Genomic DNA, 8,626 nt, shown 5'->3' on the forward strand with positions numbered 1-8,626 from the left:
CTTTTATTTTTATTAAAAAGTGACTGATTTGTAGCTACATATCTAAATTCTATTCCTTCTCTAACAAAATTAAATGTTTAAATTTTCTTGTATCTGCACTTTCGACATAAAAAAGCCAAACTATGAGATTTTGCAAGACAGATGATACTAAAAAGAGCTTCAGAATGCACTAAGAAAAAATATTTTCTGTTGTGTTTCAGTGCTAGAAAACTTGAATTATATTTGATAAGATATTATGTAGGCAGATAATAAATGACAAAGGGTTGCAAATAATTATTTTTTGTGTAATGACTGGCAAAATTGCAGGCAGAATATACTTTGTATGTGCAATAAACTAACATATGACTGTATTTTTACTTATGAAATATATAAAATGTATAGAAATTTTCCATATGAATATATACTTAGTCTAATTGAGAAAATATATGAAAATGACTGCTAAATATATTGTGGATACAAATATAAAATGTATGGTTTTTGATTTTCAAAGTAAAGTATTAAGCCATTGTACAAGTTTAGGAAAGTGTTCTGTTTCTGTTTATTTGTAAGAGTAAGGCAAGATAAATTTTTCATATATTCTAGTTTCTGAATTGTTCTTTCTTCTGACTAAATTCTGCCTCTCTCTTTCCACACACACACCCAGACACAGAGTCCTAGTTTAGGATGAGGTTCCAAAGCACTCTCATTACCTTAATGTGCCCTCAAACAGGTCCTGAATTTAGTCAGTCCTTAATTCTGCCCTATTGTGCTCAATGGAAGGAAAAATGCAAAGTTAAAATAAAAGAAAATCAGAAGCTGCCCTTTGGATGGGGCAATTGCTTCACCACAGGGGCTCACCACCTCTCGTTCTGGTAGTTTACTAACAAAGATTCAGCATGGCTTCTCTTAAAGTAAGTCCTGCCACATTTTGGATTCTACTGAGAATGTCAACATTCATGCAGTTTTAAGCTGCATCAATAGAAGCAGCCTCCAGAATCCTGGGAAGTGATGGGCTTTGGTTCAGGGCAAGGTTACAATATGTTTCTATATGCTTCCGTATACCAACAGTGATTTTAGTGTATGGGGTCCATGCTACTTCCCAATTTTACAATGTGTTCAGTGTGAAACTAATTTTTAAAAAATACAATATTTTTTCCTCTGAAATAAATATAAGGACACACAACTGAGAAATACTTCTATGGAAATAGAGGGCCAAGCAAGGAGGATTAGAGCTGGGTGCAAATGGCCCCTCCACCCTATTTGTGGGCATAGAAACTAGAGGGAAAATTTCACCAAATTTTTCAAGGGCAAGGAGAAATTCTTAACAATTTTGCACAGAAAGACCTCACCATAGCCAAGAGTTGTTAGCAGAGCTGCGTGTGATTCTTCTGCTGGTCCTTGTTTTGGGTGGGCTTTGTGTTTACATTGACAGTCTGCTCCCCATTTTGCAGGTGTGTGAGGTGGCAGTGTTAGTTCATGCTCAAAGAAGAAGGTGGAACTAACATGCAAAAAACAATTTGTCCAATTTCCTAAAGGTTTCTTTCCTCTTAAAAAGACATTTCCATTCTCAAGGTGTTCTATTATTCATTTTTGTAGTGTTAGAACTTTTCTAATCACTACTTAAAAGACACTGCAGAAGAAATTACCTCATGGTGCTTTCCCCACTGGCTTTAAGTGAAGTGTAACAAGTTGAGAACTACTGGAGATAGAACTGTACAATGATTATACAAAATGAATACTCTTTAGCCAGTTAAGTAAACCGAACCCCAGTCCATGAGAATTCCTTTGAAATTCCTCACTTTTGCATTTCTTTTCAAAAGCAATTTCAATCAAACTAAGTAAGAAAGGTTAAAAAATGATGTGAGAGAAATCATAAATACAACACAAACCTGAGGAGAATGACTTAATACTACTTATCCATAGTCATGTGCATCCAGACAAGTTACACGGTTGGTCTGTGGCAGTAAAAACTAAACTTAAGTCTTACGGTACTTTGAAGGTTAAGAAAGTAGTTATAAGCTTTCAGGGAGTTGAGCAGCCTTCATCAAATGGATAAAATACTGGGTAAATAAAATGGTTTTGGCCTGGTGCTGAAATAAAGTCTCAGCGCCAGGTGAACGTCTCTGGAGAGGAGATTCCATAGCTACTGCAGAAAAGGCCCTTCCCAGGGTAGCCACTCTTCTTTCAGAGAGAGAACCAGAGAAGGACCTCAGTGGAAGATCTTAGAGTTTGGGAAGATGTATATGGAAGGACACATTCCTTCAGATAACCAGGCCTCAAACTTAGGGCTTTATATGTCAAAGTGTAACACCTTAAATCAGGCCCAGACTTTAGTTGGAAGCCAGTGAAGATGACACAGGACTGGAGCCTCATCGCTCTATTCTGTACCAATAGAAGTATCTGGTCCATTTTCAAGGAAACCCCCATATAGCACCCATTGCAACAGTCCTATTGGGAGGTTACCAGGGCATGGATTACTGTTGCTAGACTCTGTCCAGGTAAGAACTTAGTTGATGGAAAAGCCAAAGCTGGTGGAAAGTGCTCCTCATCACAACAGCCACCTGAGATTCCAGAGATGACTTTGTGTCATGGAGAACTCCCAGACTATGGGTCCTGTCCCTTAGGGGGAGTGCAGCCCCATACAGAATAGGGTGAATATCATTCACCAGGACAGCTGACCTGCCTACCAACATAATCTTTGGCTTATTTGGATTAAGCCTCAGTTTATTGGCCCTCATCCAGACCATCATGCTATCTAGGCACTGATTCAGTACAGTCACCACCTCATCTGGCTTAGATTAAAAAGGTAGAGCTCGGTGTCATCAGTCTACTGGTGACACCACAGCCCAAACCTCCAGATGAACTCTCCCGGCAATATCATGTATATGTTAAGCAGCATGGCAGACAAAATGGAATCCTGTGGCTTAATTGCCATGGTGCTGAGACATAATCTCCCAGCACCACCTTCTGGAATCAGCTGGCCAAGAAGAAGCAGAACTGCTGCAAAGCAATGACTCCAACCCCAACTTGGCCAGCCTATCCAGAAGAATACCATGGTTGATGGTATCAAAAGCCACTGAGAGGTCCAGAAGAACCAACAGGAATACACTCCCCCTGTCCTCCTGGCAAATGCCATTGTACAAGGCAACCAAGGCAGTTCTTTGTTGTGGTCTCTGTGCATCACACATGTGGGTACTGCATCTGCGCAGTGCCTTTGGCCAGAAGACTGATAGCTAACGGTTTGGCGGGAAAACTCTGCTCCCCTCCCCGCAACAGTATATATGGAGTAGAATATCCGCCATTTTCCAGTCTTTGCGACTGCCGTTTGTTGTGCCTCGTGCCGCTTCGCTCTTGCTTAGATCGTTACTCGTTTTTCCCTTCGCTTTGTCGAGTTCTCTTTCTCTCTTCCAAGTTAGTATTCCGTCGTTCATATTGCTCTTTAGTGTTCCAGTTAGTCTCTTCGTTTTTCCTCTTGTTCCTATAAAAAAATACACCCCCAAAATATTATTTGCTCCCTCTATACTATCTTTTTTCCTATTTTCTGCGATGGCACAGCGAGCAGCATTCCGCAAGTGCGGAGAGTGTGGCTCCAAGATGCCTGCTGCGGACCTGCACGACCTGTGCTTTCTCTACTTAGGGGAAGGCCACAGGACGGACAAATGCGGCCATTTGCCTGGCCTTCTCTAAGCAGGCAAGGAAGACCAGGGAGAACTGCCTGCATAAACTCCTGTGGGACCAGGCTCTCCTACAATTGGACTGGCTGGTGGCTAAGCCTAATACAACTTCAGCTGCACCTGACCGCCATCCGACTTCAACTGATCTGCCGCAATGTTCGGCCTCTTCCTCTACTGTTCCACCCTCACGCCCTTCGGACGAAGGTGCTCCCACCATGGGGCGATCATACTGTTTCCCCGCCAAAGAAACAGCAGGAAAAGAGGAAACACAGCGGCCCTGAAAAGCCGTCTATGCATAAGAAGGCCAAAAGAGATAAGGCCGAAAAGCCGGTTAAGAAACCGAAGAAACCTGAGCACTCTAAACATTGACCCTCAGGTTTGGCGACTTCCTCGGTCCTGACTGCAGTTGCGGTACCGACACCCTCGGGTCTGACCATTCAGGCGGCGATGAGGGTCACTCCTCCGGGCTCTCCGCGCCGTACGGGATCTGAAATACAAGATTCTCCGCCGAGGGCTCAGTCCCCGACGCCTATGCCTCCTGTTCGGCTCGATATCGAGACTGGAATGTCCCCTCCGAGAAGTCGTAGAAGTCGGTCTTCCGATGCCCGATCTGATGACTGGTACCGCTCCCGGTATTCTTCCGCTCCAAGATGGGATGACTACCAATCCGTCGGCTACTACCCGGCTGCTAGAGATCGAACTTCTCCACCAGCTCCTCGGGATCGTTTCCATCCTACAGCCCCAAGAGACGCCCCGCGGGCATCGTCTAGGGAGAGCGGTAGATCAGCATCACCAGGAGATTCCTCCTCCAGCATCCCAGCTCCCTATTGGGTGGACTCGGATGAGTCCGAGATCGACTCAACTTCGCCTGATGCTGCAGTCACCTCGCAAGGCCCCGCATCACCAGAAGAGCCACACATCTCTTTCGCTGAGCTGATGTCCAGGCTAGTGAGGTCACTGGAAATCGAGGCCAGCCAACAGCCCGGTCCCAGCACCGATCGCTTCTATGATGTGGTACGGGGTGAACAATCGACCTCCATTGCTTTGCCACTCATCACAACTCTGTGACAAGCGATGACTTAGCCATGGGACCTCCCGGCTCACCTCCAACCGACTTCAAGAAGATATGAAGCCATGTGCTTGGTACGGGAGGGGGACATTCCGTTCCTCCTTTGTCACCCCAAACTGAACTCGGTGGTGGTGGAGTCTTCCCAGGGCCGGGAGGCACGGGGTCACACCGCGCCCCGCAACAAGGAAGGGAGGAAGATCGACTCCCTTGCGCGCTGAGTCTATGCGGCCTCTGGACTTGGCTTGCAAATATCAAACTATGAGGCGACGTTGGCATGCTATCAATATTTTATAATGCAGGGCCTGGACAACATCATTGCTGCTCTCCCAGATAACCAAGGCGACCTGGCGCAGGTGTTCGTAAAAGAGGCCATGCAGGTCGTGGTGCAACAGCTATCCACAGCCAGACTTCATGTGGGCATGGACTCGAGGGCTCTTGTCAGTGCCATCTCCCTCCGGAGGCACGCTTGGTTGCGTAATTGCAACTTTCCGGAGGAGATGAAGAGGAGGATCGAGGAGATGCCCTTTGACGGGTCCGGCCTCTTCAACGCAAAGACCGACCACCAGTTGAAGAAAATCCACGAGTTGAGGATGACGGACCGGCATATGGAGTTACAACCTCAGCCCCGACGTAAGTGGTCGTGGACCCGTCCACAATATCGGCAGCAATGTCCACCCTGACAACAGCCACAGCACCACCAACAACGCCACAGATAGCAATCGCCCCAATGATTCCAGCAAGGCCGCCACCGCTTTGACGGGGACAAACACCAGCACTGATGGGGTGGGCAAACCTTTCCTCTCCTCCCAACCCCACCCTTCCCCCTCTCATTTGGGGATTGGCTGAAAGGCCGACTCCCCATTTGGGAGTCCATTACATCTGATCGGTGGGTGTTACCCATCATTCAGCACGGATATCGAATAGAATTCGACATTGTTTCATCATCGAGTCCCATCCGGTTTACTCCATGCTCACCGGTGTTGTTAGTCAAGGTTCATCAGCTCCTTTCTAAAGGAGCCATTCGTCGCTTATCTCTATTGGAAGGACTCCACGGATTCTATTCTAGATACTTTACAGTCCCAAAACGGGATGGAGGTCTTTGGCCAATATTGGACCTAAGAGTTCTTAATAAATTTATAACACCGAAGAAGTTTCGGATGACCACACTTCAAAATATCCTGCCGTTGCTGAGGAGAGAGGACTGGTTTGCCTTATTGGACTTGAGGGATGCCTATTTTCATATCTCGATCCATCTGTGTCATAGGCGTTTCCTCCATTTTGCTGTTGCTTCTGCAATCTACGAATTCACAGTGCTCCCGTTTGGACTGGCCACCGCCCCAAAGGACTTCACAAAGTGCATAGCTCCAGTCTGCGCATACCTCCGACTACGCAGAGTTCAAATATACCCCTACCTCGATGACTGGTTGTTGGTTTCCCAGACCAGAGAAGGACTTTGTTCCTCTGTGAACATGGCCTGCTCCTTATTGCAGGATCTTGGACTTTGCCTTAACTGCGAGAAATCCTCTCTTGTTCCTGCGCAGATGATCAACTTCATTGGAGCCCGTCTAGATTCAACAGTGGCGAAGGCATTTCTCCCGCAAGGCAGACAACGCAGTATCACTCGATACATCCACCGAATTCGACGAGACGGAACTGTTTCTGCCCGATCTGTTCAAAGATTCTTGGGGCACATGGCAGAATCCATTGCCGTAGTTCCACATGCCAAGCTTTGGCTTCGCCCCCTTCAGCTGTTCTTCAACAAGATGTTCCGGCCGCAAACGGATTTGCCAATGAAGTTGATTCGACTACCGTCCTCTGTTCTACAATCTCTGCTACAGTGGACAGTATCAGACAACTTAAACATTGGAGTCCTGTTCCGAGCTCGGTGCCCTACAGTGACTCTCAGTACCGATGCCTCTCTTCTCGGAAGGGGAGCACTGTGCTCTGGCCTACGCACTCAAGGTGTTTGGAATCGACAGGAGTCCAGGAATCATATCAATTTCCTGGAACTTCTAGCAGTATCCAAAGCTCTACAATCATTCGAGGACATTCTTCGCCATCGAGTCGTTCAGATAACCTCGGACAACATCGCTACAGTCTTTTACCTGAACAAACAAGGAGGGACGAAGTCACCAATGTTAGCCCGGCTATCGATGCAGATCTGGGAGTGGTGCATCCCGAGAGATATTATCTTGATAGTAGTACACCTAGCCGGAACGGACAATGTGGAAGCCGATCTCTTAAGCAGACACATGTCCACATCTCACGAATGGGAACTGGATCGCCAGACATGCGACCGGCTGTTCCAGTGATGGGGTCTCCCAGATATAGACTTATTTGCCACCCGGCAAAACAGGGTATGCAAGACTTTTTGCTCGAGAGCAGGAATCGGACAGGGGTCATCCGGGGGTGCCTTTATGATCCCTTGGAACAATATGATCTTTTACGCTTTTCCCGATTCCCCTCATTATGAGAGTAATATCGAAGGTAATCCATGACGGGGCCACAGGACTGCTGATAACTCCATGGTGGCCATGCTAAGCATGGTTTTCGACACTTCTTCACATTTCTCAAGAGCGAACGTTCGGTCTGTCAAAGACTGGAAAATGGCGGACACTCCGCTCCATATATACTGTTAGCGGGGAGGGGAGCAGAGTTTTCCCACCAAACCGTTAGCTATCTTCTGGCCAAAGGCACTGCGCAGGCACACTACCCATATGTGTAACTGCACAGATGGCCACTCAAATATCAGTTACAGGTAAGCAACCTGCTTTTTCTGTCTCAAAACCAGACGTGAAACTGGACTGAAATGGATCCAAATGGTCAGTTTCCTCCAAGAGTTCCTGGAGTTGTTCAGCTACCACCTGTTCCAAGTACCTTGCTCAAAAATGGGATGTTAGCCACTGATCTATAATTGGTGGTGACTTCTGGGTCTAGGTCCACCTTCAAGAGAGGTCTGATGATTGCCTCCTTCAAAGGAGCAGGAACCTTATCCCTCACATAGGTATTTATTCCTAGATCTAGGTATGCAGCCCATCCTTGGCTTTGCTGATTAGCCATGCTGGGCAAGGGCTGAATAAACTGGTGGTGGGCCAAACTTGTCCAAGTACCTTGGTCACATCCTTAGGCCTCAATAATTGAAACTGTAGCATCCAACTTGTGATGAACATGTCTTTCTAAAGCAAAAAATATGAAAAAGACTAGTAGGACAGGAGACGCATACAGTGAGGTGTCAATGCTAAAGCATCTGTTGAAAAATTATCTGCACCTAAGTGGTTACTAGATTTTAGTATGCATCTTCTTTGTTGTTGTTAGTCGCACAGTCGTGTCCGACCCATTGCAACCCCATGGACAACATTCCTCCAGGCCTTCCTGTCCACCATCCCCCGGAGTCCACTTAAGCTCACTCCAACTGCTTCAGTGACTCCATCCAGCCACCTCATTCTCTGCCGTCCCCTTCTTCTTTTGCCATCTATTGGTCCCAGCATTAGGCTCTTCTCCAGGGAGTCCTTCCTTCTCATTAGGTGGCCAAAGTATTTGAGTTTCATCTTCAGTATCAGGCCTTCTAAAGAGCAGTCAGGGTTGATCTCCTCTAGGACTGACTGGTTTGATCACCTTGCTGTCCAAGGGACTCGCTGGAGTCTCTTCCAGCACCACAGTTCAAAGGCCTCAATCCTTCTTAGATGTTCTTAATTGGTATTTCATTGCAGTAATGCATACTTACACTACTTTGAGATTTTATAATAGAGTTTGTAAATATTTCAAATACAAAGATGTAGTTTTACTCAAATTCAAAGTATATTTACTTTATAAAAATAAGATACAATCTTATGCAGAATTATTGGGAAGTAAATCACCGGTTGGGAAAAGTTGCAGGATTGACTGCTAAGCCAGTTTGCGTTGT

This window comes from Varanus komodoensis, unplaced genomic scaffold (assembly GCF_004798865.1).
Source record: "Varanus komodoensis strain SLA01 unplaced genomic scaffold, ASM479886v1 scaffold1, whole genome shotgun sequence".
In the NCBI taxonomy this organism is placed as follows: domain Eukaryota; kingdom Metazoa; phylum Chordata; class Lepidosauria; order Squamata; family Varanidae; genus Varanus; species Varanus komodoensis.